This window comes from Piliocolobus tephrosceles, chromosome 14 (genome assembly GCF_002776525.5).
Source record: "Piliocolobus tephrosceles isolate RC106 chromosome 14, ASM277652v3, whole genome shotgun sequence".
Classification (NCBI taxonomy): domain Eukaryota; kingdom Metazoa; phylum Chordata; class Mammalia; order Primates; family Cercopithecidae; genus Piliocolobus; species Piliocolobus tephrosceles.
In genome coordinates this window covers 83200688-83223067 of record NC_045447.1, presented here as the reverse complement: position 1 = coordinate 83223067, position 22380 = coordinate 83200688, and the positions used below count along the sequence as shown (strand labels likewise).

Genomic DNA, 22380 nt, shown 5'->3' with positions numbered 1-22380 from the left:
CAGCGAGAGTCTCTCCCTATTTTTTTCTTTTTTTTTAAAGAAAGAGGCCGGGTGCGGTGGTTCACACCTGTAATCCCAGCACTTTGGGAGGCCGAGGCAGGCAGATCACACTGTTTCACACTGTGAAACCCCGTCTCTACTAAAAATCTAAAAAATTAGCTGGGTGTGGTGGCACACGCCTGTAATCTCAGCTACTCAGGAGGCTGAGGCAGGAGAATCACTTGAACCTGGGAGGCAGAAGTTGCAGTGAGCTGAGATTGCCCCGCTGCACTCCAGCCTGGGTGACAGACCGAGACTCTGTCTCAAAAAAATATAAATAAATAAATAAATAAATAAATAAATAAATAAAAAGAAAGAAAGGGCCCGGCATGGCGGCTCATGCCTGTCATCCTAGCACTTTGGGAGGGCAAGGTGGGCAGATTACCTGAGGTCAGGAGTTCGAGACCACCCTGACCAACATGGAGAAACCCCCATCTCCACTAAAACTACAAAATTAGCCAGGCATGGTGGCACATGTCTGTAATCCCAGCTACTCGGGAGGCTGAGGCAGGAGAATCTCTGGAACCCGGGAGGTGGAGGTTGCCATGAGCCAAGATCGCGCCATTGCACTCCAGTCTGGGCAGCAAGAGCGAAACTCTGTCTCAGGAAGTTGAAAGTGCCTTTAAAAAAGAGAGAGATCAGTGAAATAATATTTCATCCTTGTGTATTCACAGAACTCCGAGTATTATAGGTATAAGGAAGATCTTGTTTGTCCTCTGATCCAATGCTATTTCATCCAGCTTAAGGAAACGTTCTCTCTCTCAAAAAAAAAGGCACGTTCAACTTCCCTTATTAAGGGCCACTTTGTAATAACTTGACTTCTGTTTGGTTTGATTTGGGGAAATGAGGAGAGGCAGAGATCTATTTAGGTCTATTTAGAGTACTTATTCCAATTGCTAGAAGAGGTTATCTCCGAACAAAAATTAATAGTCTAGCAATCAACTTGCACATCTGAATCATGTGAGCTTGTTCAGGGCGAATCTCTTCATGAAAGACCCTGAGGCAGAAACTAAGAACATCCCGTTTCTGTCTGAGAGCCAGACCCTTGATCAGGATGACTACAATGAGGCTGAGTTTCCCACTTGTAAAATTCGAACACTAAACTAGAATTCAGAAATGGCAAATATATAGGCCACAGGTTGCATCTCCCCTATTCCCTAATCATAGGTTCAGAACAAACATCCCTAATCAGTTGCGATATTCCTTTCCCTCTAAGCCCGGGTTTGGCCTCAGGGTCCTCCTAGCCAGATACTCCAAGCACCAACCATCAGCTGGCACCCGCCTTCCACATGAAACCTGTTTGCCATCCCTGGCAAAGGTCCTCCCAGTTCCAAACTTCTGTCATTCTGAGACTGAGGTCTAGGCTAAGCATGCCCAATCTCGAGAAACTACTTGGAGAATCACAATGTAGTCATTACACTGTTTTCCACAGCCCTGGCTGAACAGCATTAACCTATGTGGACGCTGATCGAGTCTCTATATACCCCCTGCCCTCTCCACGCATATACACACTTCCATTTACTTTCAAGACAATAACAGTAGAATAATAATAATGTAATTAAAATGTTGCCTCAGAATTCCATTCTAAAGCATCCCTAAGATTTCCCAAAGAAATATTTATTTTTCTTCTAATAAAATGCACCCTTTTACAGATGGGAAGAAAATCTATCTAAATCAAATGTCTCACCAGTGACACTATTGACACTGTGGGCTGGATAATTCTTTGTTGCAGGGGGCTGTCCTGTGCATTGTAGATGTTGGGCAGTATCCCCAGACTCTACCAAGTAGATGCCAATAGCAACCCCTGGACTATAACGACAAAAAAAATGCCCCCAGACATTGACAACTGTCTCCTGGGGAGCAAAATTCCCTATTTCCACCTCCCCATAGACAGCCACTGACCTAGATTATTCTAGTAGTTCTCTTGGGGAGATAGAACAATGAGTAATTTTCCCCCTTATTTTTCTGTATTTTCTAAATCTTCTATAATGAATGTACATTGTTCATATGACAAAAAATAAGCTAGTAACAGTCTAATTATTGAAAAGAAATATTTGCTACACAGATGCAAGTTGATCAGTACATGCTACTGTGTGACTCATTCAGTTTAAAAATTAAATTCAGATCCTAAAAATACTGTCTACCATACAGGCACCTTAAATTCAACTTGTCTTTAGTGTGTAAAAAGCACAAAAGAAAGACTTCAGAGAAGGAAGTTAGAACTAAGGCTTGTAGCTATGCATAAAGAACTTCTAAACCTTTCTGCATCATGGTAAATCAGTGGGACTGCAGAAAGAGATGTCGAATGAAAACTGCTGTTTCAAGCAAAGTATTTCCGCGAAACATAGTCTGCACATACACTTTAATCAGAAAAACACTTGTATTGTTGAAAAACATTATAGTAATAAGGCATATTTTCTTCGTTCTTAAGAATTGCTACCTTTGTAAACCATGTAAAAAAAGCTTTCAAAATCAAAAAATTAAATATCTAGATTGTAAAAATGGGCTGTAGACACACCCATTATTCATCTCCTTGGGTATTAGAATATTATCCCACAATTGCATTCCTATTTTTAAATCAGTCTAGGAGTTCCATCTCCCCCAGGAAGAAACAAGTTCTTAATGAAGAACTCATTTATTATCCCCACAAGACAGAGGACCCTTTTTTCTATCTGGGCCCCCAAAACAGCCAAAAAGTATTTACATCTATAGCGAGAAGTTTCCAGCTTTCACTGCTTACCCAGGTTGTTGCCAAAGGTTCACGTGTCTTCTGCTCTCAGGTAGAAGTTCTCTTTTGTTAAGTGGGGTAATACCAACTGCTGCTTCCAGAATACCGATATATTTCTTGTACCTCATCTTGTCTCTCTCGGTACAAGGTCCTGTAAATTTCAGTCACTGTTCACCTGAAGCAACTGAACTAATCTTTACTGGAAGCTGCTGTTCCTTTGGATGTTCTCTATGTAGCCCTAGCTAGATCTATTAAACACAACGGTGGTGATGGGGGGCAGACCACAAAGAGAATGTCTTTCAGATTTCCCTGCAATGGCAGCATTATACAAGGCTACATAATTCTGAATAAAGCACTAATGAAAATGATTTGCAGGAATGACTGCAGTTTTAAACACGGCGATCTAATGTACACTCCAATTAATCCGCACATAAATCTTTGAGGCCGCTAATCCTTCAAGAACTAATGGCTCATGAGGTGATTTATCTCAAGGTCTGATAATAATTGGTCCAAAAAGCCTGCCTGCTGCTGGATGAACTAAAATCAGAAGCAGATTTGCTCTTTCTACAAATATATCTCTCTCTAAAAGACTGTGCTTTGACAAATGAGGGAGGAATTCCAGTTGTCATTTTATAGCAATGCATTTCTAAATACTATAAACTCCTTGCTTGGGTCAATAGCAAAGATTAATTAAGAAACAATTTGGTGGGGTTTTTTGTTTGTTTGTTTGTTTGGGAAAAAGTCTGGCTCTGTCGCCCAGGCTGAAGTTCTGCGATCTTGGCTCACTGCACCCTCCACCTCCCAGGTTCACATCATTCTCCTGCCTCAGCCTCTCGAGTAGCTGGGACTACAGGCGCCCGCCACCACGCCCAGCTAATTTTTTGTATTTTTAGTAGAAACGGGGTTTCACCGTGTTCGCCAGGATGGTCTCGATCTCCTGACCTTGTGATCCGCCCGCCTCGGCCTCCCAAAGTGCTGGGATTACAGGCGTGAGCCACCACGCCCGGCAATTTGGTGGGTTTTTAAAATTATTATTAAAAACATCTTTTTAAATACCTCTAGAACCTAACGTGTAATCCCTGCCAGCATGAAAATATATTGTTTGGAGAGGTTCAGAATCTACTTCATCTCCATTTTTTAAAAGTCTCCTCTTAGTTTTGAAGAGCTTCCTTACCCTTTGTCCATGGGTAAAGGTGGACCACCCATCATGGTGGCCCACTCAATGGACCATGGTACACATGATCCACATACCGGGTCAACCAGTCTTCCCTGGGATGAACATATAACTGTAGGAGGGCAATGTCCTGTTTCCATTGGATTTGCTAACCAGGGCTGATAGGAAGTTGGAGCTCTTGATGGTAGTCATGTGCCCCGCCACATGGAGAGGGCTCTATATTATATTATATTATATTATATTATATTATATTATACCAAGAGAAATGTCATGACATCACTCGAGCTTCTGGATCTAGCTATGCCGGAGGCCACTGTCACCCTAGGAGATTACAGTTATCGTTTTATGAAAGCTAATACATTGACTTTTGTGAAATTTAATTTTAGTTGAGTTTCTGTCACTCTGAGAGTTCTGACTTACATAGCTCCTTCCTCATCAACTTCTTCAAGCTTTTTTTTTTTTTCTATTTGATGTGCTATGGTAACATACAAGAGTCATGCTGCTCTTTGTCTAAACAAACCCATATATAAAGGGAAGTAAAATAGAAGGGGAGCCATTATGTTATGTTAACTGTGATTAACCTACATGTCCAAAGTGAGTGTTCCAAACCCTTCCCCATCCCCCCAAATCTTAAACCCTACTTCTATAGGTTCTCTTTCCTCATTAGCAAGTTTCTTTTCATCTAAATGACCTAAATCTCCAAAGTGAGGTGCACGTACCAACAATCTTTGGGATGTGGGAAGAAAGTATTAAGCCATCGATTTCCTCTTTTCTTCTCTCATGCTTTAAAAATTTGAGTGTTGCTGGGCATGGTGGCTCACATCTGTAATCCTAGCACTTTCGGAGACTGAGGAAGGAGGATCACTTGAGCCCATGAGTTCAAGGCTGCAGTAAGCTATAGTCGTGTCATTTTATTCCAGCCTGGGTGACACAGAGAGACTCTGTCTCAAAAAAAAAAAAAAAAAAAAATTGAATGTTTGTGTTTTAAAATTCATAATATTTACCTTGAGAACTAATATATTTTAAATTGTAATAAGGTACATTATTTACAAACTAATATATTCATGTATATGGTGGAGTGTACTTAAAAATCTGACAGGGTATATTAAAGTTCGGTGACTTTAAATAACCCTTCAACTACTCCCTAAGCCTCAATTTCCCTGTTTATAAGATGAGAGGACTGAACAGATGAAGGCTAAGTTTTCTTCCAAAAACAACAAAAGACCAAGAGCTCCCACTTCACTTGGCCTGATTATGCAGTTAATATAATCTGACCACAATAAAATAAAAAAACAAGGGCTAAACCATTTGGTCTTGGAATATTTCATTTCCATAGTATTCATGAATATTACTCCCACTGGTTGTTCTGCAAACAATTAGTACCAGTTAGTCCCAGGAATTCTTTTATAGGCTGAACTTGGTTGGCTACAGCTGCCACCTCTGAGTAAAGGTCCCATACAGCCCTCATTTAATCATACAGGAAGATGTAATTACACTCACACAACAGTCATTGTTCTAACAAACTGTATTTCTGATGACGCATGATAAAAATTACTATACAATACTCTCAAATAAGAAACAAAGCCTGAGCTAACAACAAGAAAAAATCAACTTAAACGTGTTACCCATTGGAAGCCGTTCTCCTGCAGTGAAAAGTGACATGATATTTTGCAAATGGAATGTTTTAAAGGTTCATTTTATTGGAATTTTTGGTGCGCTTAACATGCAGCTCTTACAGTGATTCTTATCTATGATGATTTCATATAAAATTAAAATTGCATCTTTCATTAGGAAAATAAGTCTGCCTTAGCAAATACTAGAATTTGATTTTCTTCCATAAATTAGACTGTTCAACTTGCTAATTTATTTATTCATTTTTTAAAATTGTCATCTTTGTGTGGAATCTCTCATAATTGTACATAAGGTTAATAACACAGGAAATAATAAATCTAACCAAAATACCCCTTGCAGATATGACACTTTCTTTATAATTCTAGAAATTATTTAGAAATATGCATATATTGGGTTAATTCCCTTAGCATTCTAGAAATTGTTTATAACTGCAACTATTAACTAAAAATCATTTATCTATTAAAAAATGTTTTTAAATATACATGATCCAAAAAAAGCTTTGAAGTCAGGATGCTCAGGTTTTCTTTCTGGATGATTGAAATTGAATATAAAACTTCACAGATCAGACTGACATTTCCTTTGAATTAATGTTTCTACTTTATTTCTTCTGGAGAAAGACAGTGGCCATGCTTCTTCACTAGGTGTTTTAACAGTTACTGTGCTTTGGAAGTATAAAAATGGAAATGAACTAATGCCCTGTACGGTCTGTTTTACAGGGTGTGGTCTGCTTTTCAGGAGCTGGAAAGAGCTTTAACTAAAAGTAGAAGAGTTAGGGAAACAGCAATTTTTTTTCTTTTTGCTTTTTTAGCTTTACTGAAAAAAGCATTTCATTTCTCTCCTCCTTAATATGTTCGTAAATAATATCTTTACATATTTGCTACTCAGATGCCCCACCAATACACTGTAAGAAAAGCAGATTACATGATATAAAATAATGACCAAAGAGTTAATAAAGCTTAGTGTGGCTCTTCTAGACTCACCCCGCTCAGCCCAAACTAGCCATCTCTCCTCAGAGTCATTCATCCTCAGAACATGTTCACTATTGGGTTTAAACTATTACCTTCAACTGGAAGTCATCAGATCTATCATTCCAATCCTGTCCTCTGGCACAACCCAGTATCTATTGGAAATAACCCATGTGCCCAACCCCAGCTGCAGTGCCCCTCACCTTTTCCTGCTTCTGTGCATCCACCTCCTGGTTCACCCAGCATGAGACCTCGAAGACACCCTCACCCATTCCTGTGTGTCCCCAGTCATACCAACCCCACGACACAGGGGAAAGACTTGGTTTGAATCCCACCTCTACTATTTAAGACGTCGTGACCTTGAACAAGTTACTGACCTTTCTGAACCTCTGTTCCATCATGTGTACAGCTAGACTAAGACCACAAGGGCTTGTTTTAAATAATAAATGCAGCCGGGCACGATGGCTCACGCCTGTAATCCCAGCACTGTGGCAGGCCAAGGTGGGTGGATCACATGAGGCCAGGAGTTCAAGACCTGCCTGGCCAACATGGTGGAACACTGTCTGTACTAAAAATACAAAAATTAGCCGGGCATGGTGGTGGGCAGCTGTAATCCCAGCTACTCGGGAAGCTGAGGCATAGGAGTCACTTGACCCCAGGAGGTGGAGGCTGCAGTGAGCCAAGATTATGACACTGCACTCCAGCCTGAGTGACAGAGTGAGACTCTATCTCAAAATAAATCAATAAATAATGCCATAATCTATATACATTCGGTGGATATCATCCCTCCCTCCCTTCCTCTCTCCCATCTGTCCTTTTTCCATTCCTAGTGCCTCTTCAAGAAGAGTGGTCCTTGTGGGAAAAACAGTGAGACTAAAAGACAGGCTGTCTGGAGGTTACAGGGACCCCAGGGCTGGAGTGAGCGGTGGAAAACACCACAAAGAAAGGAAAGCAGGCTCCTGAGTCCTGCTGCGGGAAGCAGAGGAAAGGGGCCTGGCTCTGGTGGGCCAACTGGGGAGGCCCTCCCTTGTGCTTGTGATACATCCTAGATTTTTAACCCCTGCTACTGAATAGTTAAAGTCAAAATTAAAATCACTTAATCGAATGCCATTCCCAAACAACTTGCATATATATAATAATTCATGGATTCTTTGAGTACTCTCCGTCCTAAGAAATAAAAACTTTAAGGCCGGGTGCGGTGGCTCACGCCTGTAATCCCAGCACTTTGGGAGCCTGAGGCGGGCGGATCACCTGAGGTCAGGAGTTCGAGACCAGCCTGGCCAACCCATAGTGAAACCCCATCTCTACTAAAAAAAAAATATATAGCTGGACAAAACCTCAGCTCATGATAGGAGGCTGCAGACCTGAGACAGAGAATAACCAAAAGAACAATGAAACTCGAGCCACATACTTCAGGGAGCAGGCAGAGCTAAGGAACCTGCCCTGGATCGCACAGCTCCTACGACGCAGGGCTGACTCTTTCCACTCTGCTCAGTGCCTTCTGGAAGTGGATCCTCTAGCATCTGATGACACACACAGAGCACTGCTCTGAGTAGTGGGTGTTGATTCCTTAGAGACAGCAGGGTCCCAACCTCCCAACCTCTTCCCTCTCCTCCTGCTCTTTCCCAAATCTGTTTCCAGTGAATCCAAATGTGGAGTTCATGACAGGAGGATATCCTCTTCCTTCTCCTTCTCCAGGAAGCCTGAGTGAACACCCCCTACCACCATCACCAGGCTTCTCACCAAGGGGTCACTGTCCTCCTCATCCTCTCCCTCTCCCTCATGGGCTGAGTTTTTCCCCAGACACCCCCAACCAGGAAATGGATGTGAGTTTCCTCCTGCATTCACTGAGCTTGCACATGACCCTAGTGTCAAGATCCAGAAACACTGCAAAGTCTTTAAGACATTTTGTTCTAAATTTTCCTATAAAATATTTCCAAATCATCTACATTTATTTTTAGCTAAAAAAAACTTTTTTACATAAGTGGTTCTACATTTTCTCAAACTGTATTAAGATTTGATTAGTATTATAAATTTTAGAATACCTTTTACCATCACTGAAGTTATTCTCATTATAGTATACACTCTACTAAAATGAATTGTACATTTTAACTTGATGACTCAGTTCATTATTTATTTATTTTTTTCAGCAGAGATGAGGTCTCACGATGTCACCCAGACTGGTCTCAAACTCCTGGTCTCAAGTGATCCTCCTGCTTTGGCCTCTCAAAGTGCTGGGATTATAGACATGAGCCACTGCACCCATTATTCTTAAAAAAAAAAACTTATTTTTTTTGTCAGCAGTTCAGCCATGAGACACATTTGAAATTGCAAAATACTTTCCTCTGCTATTGGTTCTATGGACCACGGTTACAAGATAAAGATAAAAGTTTCTTGGTGGTATCAGATTTGAATTGACATCAAAAAATGATGTCTCTTTGAGCATTCTGAGATAGCCTAAAAGGTAGGTATGATGTCATAGTCATCTTTCTATCTCTAATATCTCTCCTCACTCAGGAACTAGCACTTGACAGATGTCCAGTAATATTAGAGTTTACTTCTTAACAGTCAGGCACATATAATGATTAAGACCCTAGACTTGGCTGGGCGGGATGACTCACGCCTGTAATCTCAGCACTTTGGGAGGCTGAGGCGAATGGATCACATGAGGCCAGGAGTTTGAGACCAGCCTGGCCAACATGGCGAAATACCATCTCTACTAAAAATGCAAAAATTAGGCCAAGTGCAGTAGCTTACGCCTATAATCCCAGCACTTTGGGAAGCTGAGGTGGGTGAATCACAAGGTAAAGAGATCGAGACCATCCTGGCCAACATGGTAAAACCCCGTCTGTACCAAAAATACAAAAATTAGCTGGGTGTGGTGGCGCAAGCCTATAGTCCCAGCTACTCGGGAGGCTGAGGCAGGAGAATCGCTTAAACCTGGGAGGTGGAGGTTGCAGTGAGCTGAGATCACACCCCTGCACTCCAGCCTGGCAAAAGAGTGAAACTCCGTCTCTAAAAAAAAAAAAAAAAAAAAAAAAAATTAGCTAGGTGTAGTGGCTCGTGCCTGCAATCCCAGCCACTCGGGGGCTGAGGCAGGAGAATCACTTGAATCTGGGAGGCAGAGGTTTCAGTGAGATGAGATCGTGTCACTGCACTCCAGCCTGGGTGACAGAGCAAGAGTCTGCCTCAAAAAACAAACAAACAAAAACCTAGACTCTAGAAGCAGACTGCCTGGTCAGAATCCCAGGTTCACACTTAATTAGCAAACCACTTAAACTCTTCAGGGCCTGGGTTTCCTCATCTGTAAACTGGAGATAATAATGGCACGTACCTAGAGAGATTGAGAATGAAATGTAATGACTATATGCAAAACACTTAGGTCCTGTCCCATCCAAAGTGCTATTAGAGTGCCAGCCGTATTTACTTAGCAAATAGTTATTGACCTGGGTTGCTAAGAACTGAATGTTTGTATCTCCCCAAAATTCATATGTTGAAGCCCTAACCTCCAGTGTGATAGTATTTGGAGATAGGACTTTTGGGAGTATTTAGGTTTAGATGAGGTCATGAGGGTGGGAACCTCAAGATGGGATTAGTGTCCTTACAACAAGAGGGAGGAGAGCAACAGCTCTCTCTCTCTCTCTCTCTCTCTCTCTCTCTCTCTCTCTCTCTCGGGTTCTTGGGCCCTCACCAAGAACCCAACCATGCTGGCACCTGGTATCAAACCTCATGTCTCCAGAGCGCTGACAAACAAATGTCTGTTACTCAACCCACCCAGTCACTGGTACTTCATTATAGCAGCCCAAGCTGACTAAGGCACAGCTCAGACAGGTCTTTCAGGTTGCTGGGTTATATTTCCTTTATCAACCCTGGGTTTCTTGACCCCAGTTTGTCTTGCTTGAGTGGAGCACTTCAGCCTTCCAAGTGGACACTTAGATCTTGCTGCAGTCCTGCCCTCTGGCAGCGGAGGTGCTGGTGACCACTGCTCCACTGTCCACCTCCATCTGGAGGACTCCTAGCTCGAAGGTGTGCACCCCACAGGAGCAGCCCTTCAGGCCTCCACCACCATCCACACTCCACACAACAACCCCACATTGCCCAGGGCATCAACATTGCAACCTCCTATTTCTCCCTCTTCCCAGGAGAGACTGCCTGCACCTGCTGCAGGACTTGTGCCACTGCTCAGTCTCTAATGGTTATATTTATGCTTACCTGTTCACCATCTACCTCCTCCAGACTGTAAGCACTGCTCTGAGGGCAGAGACCTATTTTGCTGACATTGTATCCATTTCATGTTAGGTGTTCTAGTCCAACTCCATACTCATTCATTCATTCCCTCCACATCCCCTGAGCCGGTCCCTATCAAACACTCTGATTGACATTGGAGATTCAAATAATACCACATCATCCTTGCCCTCAAGAATCACCCAGTCTAATGGAGCAACAAGCAACTGCGACCCAGCATGCTGTAATATGGATGGGAGTGACCATGGAACCAGGGTAGGACAAAGGAGAACATGAACAATCCTGTCTAAGGGGCTTGGCTTGGGAAAGAGAAAGAGATAAAAGAGAAAGTACTTGAGTTGGGTCTTAATAATAGGTGTACACATTTCTTAGGCTGACAAAAGAAATCTGGGGCATCCAGGCAAAGAGAAAAGTGCCTTCAAGAGCCAGAAAAATGAGGCTGGGCATGGTGGCTCACATCTGTAATCCCAGAACATTGGGAGGCCGAGGTAGGCGCGTCACTTGAGATCAGGAGTCCGAGACCAACCTGGGTAACATGGTGAATGAAACCTCATCTCTACTAAAAATACAAAACTTAGCTGGGCATGGTGGCGCATGCTGTAGTCCCAGCTACTCAGGAGGCTGAGGCAGAGGAATCACTTGAACTCAGGAGGTGGAGACTGCAGTCAGCCAAGATCAGTCACTGTACTCCAGCCTGGGTGACAGAGCGAGACCCCGTCTCAAAAAAAAACAAAACAAAACAAAAAACCAGAAAAATGAAACAGGAAAGCATTCTTAGACCAGTAAGCGGAGCAATGTGGCAGGAATGCAGGCTCGTGTGCACCTATGAGCCCAGGGCTGACAGGAACGCCTCTGAAGTGACTTGCAGAGTGAGGATGCAGCAGCTGCCAGTCTTTCCGGTGAACACACACCTCTCCTTGGCTAGGCGTCGCTAAGTCATTATTTAGTGAGCATTTCTACTGTGCCAGCCCCTGAAATAAGTACCCTACATACACAACCTTGTTTAGTTCTCACAACAGCCTTAAAAGAAAAGGTGGGCATGGTGGCTCATGCCTGTAATCCCAGCACTTTGGGAGGACGAGGCAGGAGGGTTGCTTGAGCTCAAGCGTTCGAGACCAGCCTGGGCAATATGTTGAAACCCTGTCTCTACAAAAAATACGGAAATTAGCCAGGTGTGATGGCACATGCCTGTAGTCCCAGCTATTTGGGAGGCTGAGGTAGGAAGATCCTTTGAATCCAGGACGCAGAGGTTGCAGTGAGTTGAGATTGTGCCACTGAACTCCAGCCTGGGCAACACAGTGAGACCCTATCTTTTAAAAAGATTATAAATTATCCCTGTTTTTAGATGAAGAAATGAAGAAATCTAGGCACCAAGTGACTAAGTAACTTGCCCAAGGCACACAGGTAATAAGTACTAGAGGTGCGATTCCTACCCAGTTTGGTCTGATTATAAAATTCATGCCTTCTGACTCCTACTAAGTCTACCAGGTGGATACCCTAGGGCCCTTGGTATATCCCCATAGCAATTATTTAACTGCCCTTTTCCTCATTCATTCCCTCTAGAAGTGGGTCTCATGAGGGCAGAGACTTTACCCTCCTTACCATGGTATCCTTAGCACCTTGGCACAGCGCCTCAAAGGGCATAGGCATTGATAAGCCCCTGTTAAGAATGAATAAATGGATGAATGAATGCACAGGACTTTGAACTCTTTTCCACCCTTCCCTAACCCTGTAGTGTGGGAATCCCAGTTATTCTGAACCCAGGATCGAAGTGCAAAACCCCAGTTCAGTTCCTTCCACCTTCTCCTGCAGTACCAGGCCCTGAGGCTGCATTAACAGATCCCTTCTCCAAGTTCAGGGGTCCCCACCACCATCCTCACCTGCCACTCTCATCCCCATCCAAAAGGTAACATAGCAAGCCTGTTATCCTTTGAAAGATCCACTTACAAGGTGGCTCTCAGTTGATGCCTGAGAATTTGGATTCCCACCATTGCCAGGACTGGTAAGAGTCACACTGTCCCTAAACTGTACAAACCATGTGGTTTATGCTGAACAGCTGCTTTCCTTGTGTGAGTCTGAAATTTGGGTAGCTGGTAGGCAGAGGACACCAGTGTAACAATCCTCCAGCAAAAACCCGGGACAGTGAGTCCCTTACAAGCTTCCCTGGTTGATAACATTTCACACGTGTAGTCACAACTAGTTGCCAGGGAATTCAGAACATCACGTGTAACTCCACTGGGAGAAGAACCTTGGAAGCTTGTGCCTGCTTTCCTTGGACTTCGCTCCTGTACTTTTCCCCTTGGCTTATTTTGCTTTGCATCTTTGAGCCGTAATAAATTATAGCCATGAGTACAATTCTATGCCGAGTCCTGTGAGTCCTCCTAGTGAATCATCGAAACTTGGGCCGGGCGGGGGGTCTTGGGGATTCCAAGACACTCCCTCTCCACAGATGCAAGGTTGTGAAATATTTCCTGTCCAGTCCTGTCCATTAACTAAAGGAATAGCACACCCAGGGCCTAAAGGGGCCAGCAGGAATGTTCATGTGTGCAAAGGGCTGAGTGGGATCAAGGCAAATTGGAAAGTCTAAACTAAGGAGCTGCTACTCAGTTCCTGACCACACAGCAAGTCACCAGGCAGTTGGTTTACAAGCACTGATATTAAATCACCTTGCTCTCTGCTAACAACAGGTGCCCCAAATGATAACAGAGAACACCTTGGGGCAGGCTTTGGCCTCTTTCCGAAACCCAAGAGAAATATTTTACATCCTCAGACACAATGAGGATTCCTTTAAAATGAAATATACAATCAAATTAGGGGATGTTTCTCTCGGCTTTGTGACATGAGCGGGAAGGGTAGAACACAGCTCACTTTCAGAGGACCCAACACCAGTCGGCCACTGCCCTTCTTGGATTTCTTTCCTGTAGCAAACCTCCTGACCTTCACAACATGGATTGTCAAAAACACTTCCATATGTCAGCATCAGAATCGGCTTATATCAAGTTATGCTAAGAAGACTGGATACCTAAAGCTATTAAGCTGAGCAGGCAAATGCACACAAGGACACAAACTCCAGTTTTAGAGATGACAGTAACTCCTTGCACAAAGAAGTCTTGCTTCTGGTTTGTAAGTCATCCTGGTTTTAGGTTGATTATCAGTGACAGGCAGAAAGAGGGAGAGAACTTAGTCATGATCCCTGGGACTACGGCCGGAAAGACTGAAGGAATTCCCTAATCTTACAGGAAAGTCCACATGTGACCCTGTGGCCACAAGCAGCACATCCCACTGACTAGGGATGCTGCCCTTCCTGAAGGTATGGTGGAAAGGCCAGGCCTGCACACCTACCATCCGGGTGGCCGCTCAGTCCCTCTCCTGACACCAACACCGATACATGTCCTCACTCTCCTGAACCTTTACAGATGAGTTTGTGGGTCTTCACTCACCCAGGTCTCTTCAGAACCCTCTGTCCATTCCTTCTCCATCTCTTAGCTGGCTCTGATCTGCCTCGCAGCCACCCCTCCCCACAGTATTCCTGCATTCGCCCTCAGCACTTGTCTATGCGCCCTGCTTTGGACGGTACCTACCAAGCCACCTGGTACTTGGTGGCTGGTACTCCACTAAGCCCTCGCACACACAGGATGCCCAGACCAGCCTCAAGCCCGGCCCTTTCCCTCATGCAAGTTCCGATCCCGCGCTTCCAAAGGCCTCCAAACCGCTGATTCTCAAAGTGGGATTCCCAGAGCAACAGCAGCAGCATGACCTGGGTGGGCACTCATAGACACAGATTCTTGAGCCCCCACGCCCGATCTACAAAATCAGAAATTCCAGGAGGGAGGCCCGCGATCTGTATTTTGACAAGCCTTCCAGATGGTTCAGATGCAAACTAATGTTTGAGAATCACTGCACTACACACTTCCATTCACCTATCCCACTGCTGTCTCAAAGAATCCTCAAATGGAAGTTTTCTTTTTCTAAATCCAGCTGACTTCCCTAGTTCTCTGCTATTACCGACATTTCCCCATAATACAAGATCCAAACAGTATAACCTGAAGTCAATATAGCGAGCCTCCAAAACACAACAGATATTTAAGAAACTTATTACTGGCTTGTGACTGTAGAGAACGAAGATAATTCTCCCTGGCTACAAAGAAAAAACACTGCCATGCAGCTTGGGAAAGAAAGAACAAAAATGCACTGACTCGTGAAAAATGTCTTATTAGTCTACTCTTTTTTTACTCTTTTTTTTTGAGACAGAGTTTCGCTCTTGTTCCCCAGGCTATAGTGCAATGGCATGATCTCAGCTCACTACAACCTCCACATCCTGGGTTCAAGCGATTTTCCTGCCTCAGCCTCCCAAGTAGCTGTGGTTACAGGCATGCCACCACGCCCAGCTAATTTTTGTATTTTTAGTAGAGATGGGGCTTCACTATGTTGGCCAAGCTGATCTTGAACTCCTGACCTCAGGTGATCCTCCTGCCTCAGCTTCCCAAAGTGCTGGGATTACAGGCGTGAGCCACCGTGCCCAGTTTCAGTCTCGAACTCCTGACCTCAAGTGATCTGCATGCCTCAGTCTCCCAAGGTGCTAGGATTACAGGCGTGAGACATTGTGCCCAGCCTTAGTCTACTCTTCATTTGGCAGTACTTGAGAATAAAATAAAGAGTACCCTAATAAAATATACAGACAATGTATTAATATGATTTTAAAGTATATTATTGTATATTTTAGTAAGTAGAATTGACGGATTTTTTTGGGGGGTGGGGGACAGGTCTTGCTCTGTTGCCCAGGTGGAATGCAGTGGTGCAATCACAGCTCACTGAAGCCTTGACCTCCCAGGCATAAAGGATTCTCCCACTTCAGCCTCCTGAGTTGCTGGGAGGACAGGCACATGCCACCATGCCTGGCTAATTTTTCATATTTTTAGTAGAGACCGGGTTTCACTATGTTGGCCAGGCTGATCTCGAACTCTTGGATTCAAGTGATCTGCCCACCTCAGCCTCCCAAATACCTCTCCCTGGTATTACAGGCGTGAACCACCTCATCTGGCCCTGACAGATGTTAATCAATAAATATTTTGGTGAAAGAGTTTAAAATGTCCACCATGTGCACTAGCCCATTTGTATGTGTGTGTTATTAACATCTTAATGTATGATTTTTTTCATGGACATTAAATCAGCAGGTAGAATAGTAAGTCCCTGCTTACTTACTTCCCATCAACCCCAAGAAACTATGCATTCATTAATTCTTCATTCAAATCTTTAGGAACATCAGGTACTACACTAGGCCCTGAGGCCTAAGCTGAAAGAAACTCCAAAAGAGCAAAGGGCTCAATCTACATTTTCAGTATTCTTCTCATCTAAACCATTGAAACTGGAGAATCTATTCAAAACAGCATTTCCTCTTACCCTGTGTCATTTTCCCTTGGAAAAGAATCAAGAAAAAAGTCCAGGAAGAATGGTCTAATAAGCACATGAAAAGTTAGATATTCAACATCATTAGCCATCAGAGAAGTAAAATCCAAAATCACACACCAACTAGCATGGTTAAAATTTAAAAAGACAGACAACAGTAATAATGTACATGTATGAAGACATGAAATTGGAACCCTGAATACCTGGCTGGTGGGACTGTAGAAGAATGTAGCCACTCTGGAAAACAGTGTGGCAATTCCTGAAAATATTAAATATGGAGTTACCATATATTTGCCACTTTCAGGTATGTACCCAAGCAAATGAAAACATATGTCCACATAAAAACCTGTACATGAGTGTTCATAGCAACATTATTCATAACAGCCAAAAAGCAGAAACAATCCAGATGCCCATGATGGATGAATGGATAAGCAAAACATGACATGTTCATGCAATGGATGATTATTCAGCAATAAAAATAATAAAGTAGTGGCCTGGCATGATGGCTGACACCTATAATCTTAGCACTTTGGGAGGCTGAGGCAGGAGGACTGCTTGAGGCCTGAAGTTCAAGGCTGCAGCAGTGAACCATGACTGTGCCACTGCACTCCAGCCTGGGCAACAGAGCAAGATCCTGACTCAAAAAAAAAAAAAAGGAACAGATACATACTACAATGTACATAAGCCTTTAGTTTTTGTTTTTGTAGAAACAGGTTTCACCATGTTGCCCAGGCTGGTCTCAAACTCCTGGACTCAAGTGATCCTCCTACCTCGGTCCCCCAAAGGAGTGGGATTACTGGCATGAACCACAGCTCCCATATATAAACCGCGCAAACATGCTAAGTGAAAGAAGCCAGACATGAAGGGTCACATAGTCTATGATTCCATTTATATGAAAAGTTCAGAATAGGCTAATCTATAGGGACAGAAAGTAGATTCCTGGTAGCCTGGTTGGGGGTGAGGGGGGGAATATTGACAGGAGCCAGCTAAGGGGTGGAGGGGGTTTACTGGGGAAAATGTTCTTTGGGGGGCATTAAAAACATCTTTCTTTTTTTTAATGTTTATTTTTTTTGAGACAGGGTCTTACTGTGTCACCCAGGCTGGAGTCCAGGGACATGATCATAGCTTACCGAAGCCCCAATCTCTTAGGCTCAATTGATCCCCCAACTCAGCCCCCTGAGTAACCGGTACTATAGGCACAGACTACCATGCCCAGCTAATTTTTAAGGTTTTTGTAGAGACAGGGGTCTCCCTATGTTGCCCAGGCTGGACTTGAACTCCCAGGCTCAAGCAATCCTCCCTCCTCAGCCTTCCAAACTGCTGGGATTACAGGCATGAGCTACCACACCTAGCCTTGAAAATCTCTTAATATTGATTGTGGTGATGGTTAACAACTCCATGAATATACTAAAAGACACTGGCGGCGGGGGCGGGGGGGGGGGGGGCAGAGCAAGATGGCCGAATAGGAACAGCTTCAGTCTCTAGCTCCCAGCGCCAGCGACACAGAAGACGGGTGATTTCTGCATTTTCAATGAGGTACCGGGTTCATCTCACTAGGGAGTGCCGGACAATCAGTGCTGGTCAGCTGCTGCAGTCCGACCGGAGAGAGCTGAAGCAGGGCGAGGCATCGCCTCACCTGGGAAGTGCAAGGCGGAAGGAAATCCCTTTTCCTAGCCAGGGGAACTGAGACACACAACACCTGGAAAATCGGGTAACTCCCACCCCGATACTACACTTTACCAAGGGTCTTAGCAAATGGCACACCAGGAGATTATATCCCACACCTGGCCGGGAGGGTCCCACGCCCAGGGAGCCTCCCTCATTGCTAGCACAACAGTCTGCGATCTAACGGCAAGGCAGCAACCAGGCTAGGGGAGGGGCACCCGCCATTGCTGAGGCTTAAGTAGGTAAACAAAGCTGCTGGGAAGCTCGAACTGGGTGGAGCCCATAGCAGCTCAAGGAGGCCTGCCTGTCTCTGTAGACTCCACCTCTGGGCACAGGGCACAGCTAAACACACAAAAAAAAGCAGCAGAAATCTCTGCAGACGCAAATGACACTGTCTGAGAGCTTTGAAGAGAGCGGTGGATTGAGATCTGAGAACGGACAGACTGCCTGCTCAAGTGGGTCCCTGACCCCTGAGTAGCCTAACTGGGAGACATCCCCCACTAGGGGAAGACTGACACCCCACACCTCACACGGCAGGGTACACCCCTGAGACAAAGCTTCCAAGCAAGAATCAGACAGGTACACTCACTGTTCAGCAATATTCTATCCTCTGCAGCCTCTGCTGCTGATACCCAGGCAAACAGGGTCTGGAGTGGACCTCAAGCAATCTCCAACAGACCTACAGCTGAGGGTCCTGACTGTTAGAAGAAAAACTAACAAACAGGAAGGACACCCACACCAAAACCCCATCAGTACGTCACCATCATCAAAGACCAAAGACAGATAAAACCACAAAGATGGGGAGAAAGCAGGGCAGAAAAGCTGGAAATTCAAAAAATCAGAGCGCATCTCCCCCTCCAAAGAAGCGCAGCTCATCGCCAGAAATGGATCAAAGCTGGATGGAGAATGACTTTGACGAGTTGAGAGAAGAAGGCTTCAGTCCATCAAACTTCTCAGAGCTAAAGGAGGAATTACGTACCCAGTGCAAAGAAACTAAAAATCTTGAAAAAAGAATGGAAGAATGGATAACTAGAATAATCAATGCAGAGAAGGCCACAAATGAACTGACAGAGATAAAAACCATGACACGAGAAATATGTGACAAATGCACAAGCTTCAGTAACCAACTCGATCAACTGGAAGAAAGAGTATCAGCGATTGAGGATCAAATGAATGAAATGAAGCAAGAAGAGAAGTCTAAAGAAAAAAGAGGAAAAAGAAATGAACAAAGCCTTCAAGAAGTATGGGATTATGTGAAATGACCAAATCTACGTCTGACTGGGGTGCCTGAAAGTGAGGAGAAAAATGGAACCATGTTGAAAAACACTCTTCAGGACATCATCCAGGAGAACTTCCCCAACCTAGTAAGGCAGGCCAACATTCAAATTCAGGAAATACAGGGAACGCCACAAAGATACTCCTCAAGAAGAGCAACTCCAAGACACATAATTGTCAGATTCACCAAAGTTGAAATGAAGGAAAAACTGTTAAGGGTAGCCAGAGAGAAAGGTCGGGTTACTCACAAAGGGAAGTCCATCAGACTAATAGCAGATCTCTCGGCAGAAACTCTACAAGCCAGAAGAGAGTGGGGACCAATATTCAACATTCTTAAAGAAAAGAATTTTCAAGCCAGAATTTCATATCCAGCCAAACTAATTTTCATAAGTGAAGGAGAAATAAAATCCTCTACAGATAAGCAAATGCTTAGAGATTTTGTCACCACCAGGCCTGCCTTACAAGAGACCCTGAAGGAAGCACTAAACATGGAACGGAACAACCGGTACCAGCCATTGCAAAAACATGCCAAAATGTAAAGACCATTGATGCTAGGAAGAAACTGCATCAACTAACGAGCAAAATAACCAATTAATATCATAATGACAGGATCAAGTTCACACATAACAATATTAACCTTAAATGTTAATGGACTAAATAGTCCAATTAAAAGACACAGACTGGCAAACTGGATAAAGAGTCAAGATCCATCAGTTTGCTGTATTCAGGAGACCCATCTCACATGCAGAGACACACATAGGCTCAAAATAAAGGGATGGAGGAAGATCTACCAAGCAAATGGAGAAGAAAAGAAAGCAGGGGTTGCAATCCTAGTCTCTGATAAAACAGACTTTAAACCATCAAAGATCAAAAGAGACAAAGAAGGCCACTACATAATGGTAAAGGGATCAATTCAACAGGAAGAGCTAACTATCCTAAATATATATGCACCCAATACAGGAGCACCCAGATTCATAAAGCAAGTTCTTAGAGACTTACAAAGAGACTTAGACTCCCATACAATAATAATGGGAGACTTCAACACCCCACTGTCAACATTAGACAGATCAACGAGACAGAAAGTTAACAAGGATATCCAGGAAATGAACACATCTCTGCACCAAGCAGACCTAACAGACACCTATAGAACTCTCCACCCCAAATCAACAGAATATACATTCTTCTCAGCACCACATCGCACTTATTCCAAAATTGACCACATAATTGGAAGTAAAGCACTCCTCAGCAAATGTAAAAGAACTGAAATTATAACAAACTGTCTCTCTGACCACAGTGCAATCAAACTAGAACTCAGGACTAAGAAACTCAATCAAAACCGCTCAACTACATGGAAACTGAACAACCTGCTCCTGAATGACTACTGGGTACATAACGAAATGAAGGCAGAAATAAAGATGTTCTTTGAAACCCATGATAACAAAGATACAACATACCAGAATCTCTGGGACACATTTAAAGCAGTGTGTAGAGGGAACTTTATAGCACTAAATGCCCACAAGAGAAAGCTGGAAAGATCTAAAATGAACACTCTAACATCACAATTAAAAGAACTAGAGAAGCAAGAGCAAACACATTCAAAAGCTAGCAGAAGGCAAGAAATAACTAAGATCAGAGCAGAATTGAAGGAGATAGAGACACAAAAAACCCTCCAAAAAATCAATGAATCCAGGAGTTGGTTTTTTGAAAAGATCAAAAAATGGATAGACTGCTGGCAAGACTAATAAAGAAGAAAAGAGAGAAGAATCAAATAGATGCGATAAAAAATGATAAAGGGGATATCACCACTGACCCCACAGAAATACAAACTGCTGTCAGAGAATACTATAAACACCTCTACGCAAATAAACTAGAAAATCTAGAAGAAATGGATAATTTCCTGGACACTGACACTCTCCCAAGACTAAACCAGGAAGAAGTTGAATCCCTAAATAGACCAATAGCAGGCTCTGAAATTGAGGCAATAATTAATAGCTTACCAACCAAGAAAAGTCCAGGACCAGATGGATTCACAGCTGAATTCTACCAGAGGTACAAGGAGGAGCTGGTACCATTCCTTCTGAAACTATTCCAATCAATAGAAAAAGAGGGAATCCTCCCTAACTCATTTTACAAGGCCAACATCATCCTGATACCAAAGCCTGGCAGACACAACAAAAAAAGAGAATTTTAGACCAATGTCCCTGATGAACATTGATGCAAAAATCCTCAATAAAATACTGGCAAACCGAATCCAGCAGCATATCAAAAAGCTTATCCACCATGATCAAGTGGGCTTCATCCCTGGGATGCAAGGCTGGTTCAACATACACAAATCAATAAACGTAATCCAGCATATAAACAGAACCAAAGACAAAAACCACATGATTATCTCAGTAGATGCAGAAAAGGCCTTTGACAAAATTGAACAGCCCTTCATGCTAAAAACTCTCAATAAATTCAGTATTGATGGAACGTATCTCAAAATAATAAAAGCTATTTATGACGAACCCACAGCCAATATCATACTGAATGGGCAAAAAGTGGAAGCATTCCCTTTGAAAACTGGCACAAGACAAGGATGCCCTCTCTCACCATTCCTATTCTACATAGTGTTGGAAGTTCTGGCTAGGGCAATTAGGCAAGAGAAAGAAATAAAGGGTATTCAGTTAGGAAAAGAAGAAGTCAAATTGTCCCTGTTTGCAGATGACATGATTGTATATTTAGAAAACCCCATCATCTCAGCCCAAAATCTCCTTAAGCTGATAAGCAACTTCAGCAAAGTCTCAGGATACAAAATTAATGTGCAAAAATCACAAGCATTCTTATACACCAGTAACACACAGAGAGCCAAATCATGAATGAACTTCCATTCACAATTGCTTCAAAGAGAATAAAATACCTAGGAATCCAACTTACAAGGGATGTAAAGGACCTCTTCAAGGAGAACTACAAACCAGTGCTCAGTGAAATCAAAGAGGACACAAACAAATGGAAGAACATACCATGCTCATGGATAGGAAGAATCAATATCGTGAAAATGGCCATACTGCCTAAGGTAATTTATAGATTCAATGCTATCCCCATCAAGCTACCAATGAGTTTCTTCACAGAATTGGAAAAAACTGCTTTAAAGTTCATATGGAACCAAAAAAAGAGCCCGCATTGCCAAGACAATCCTAAGTCAAAAGAACAAACCTGGAGGCGTCACGTTACCTGACTTCAAACTATACCACAAGGCTACAGTAACCAAA

The 22380-nt window shown here is 43.3% G+C and overlaps 1 protein-coding gene across 2 annotated transcripts in view; it reads right to left on the bottom strand.

Moving 5' to 3' along the window:
* TJP2 (tight junction protein 2) overlaps positions 1–22380 on the bottom strand; it is a 139091-nt gene that overhangs the window by 105266 nt on the left and 11445 nt on the right. Inside the window, exon 1 of one of the 2 annotated variants that reach the window (XM_023213242.3) lies at positions 4661–4761. The exons of the other annotated variant lie outside the window; for it this stretch is intronic. The gene's annotated coding sequence lies outside the window, so the exon portion shown is untranslated. Of the gene's footprint in view, positions 1–4660; positions 4762–22380 lie in introns of those variants that run through there. 2 annotated transcript variants of the gene reach the window in all.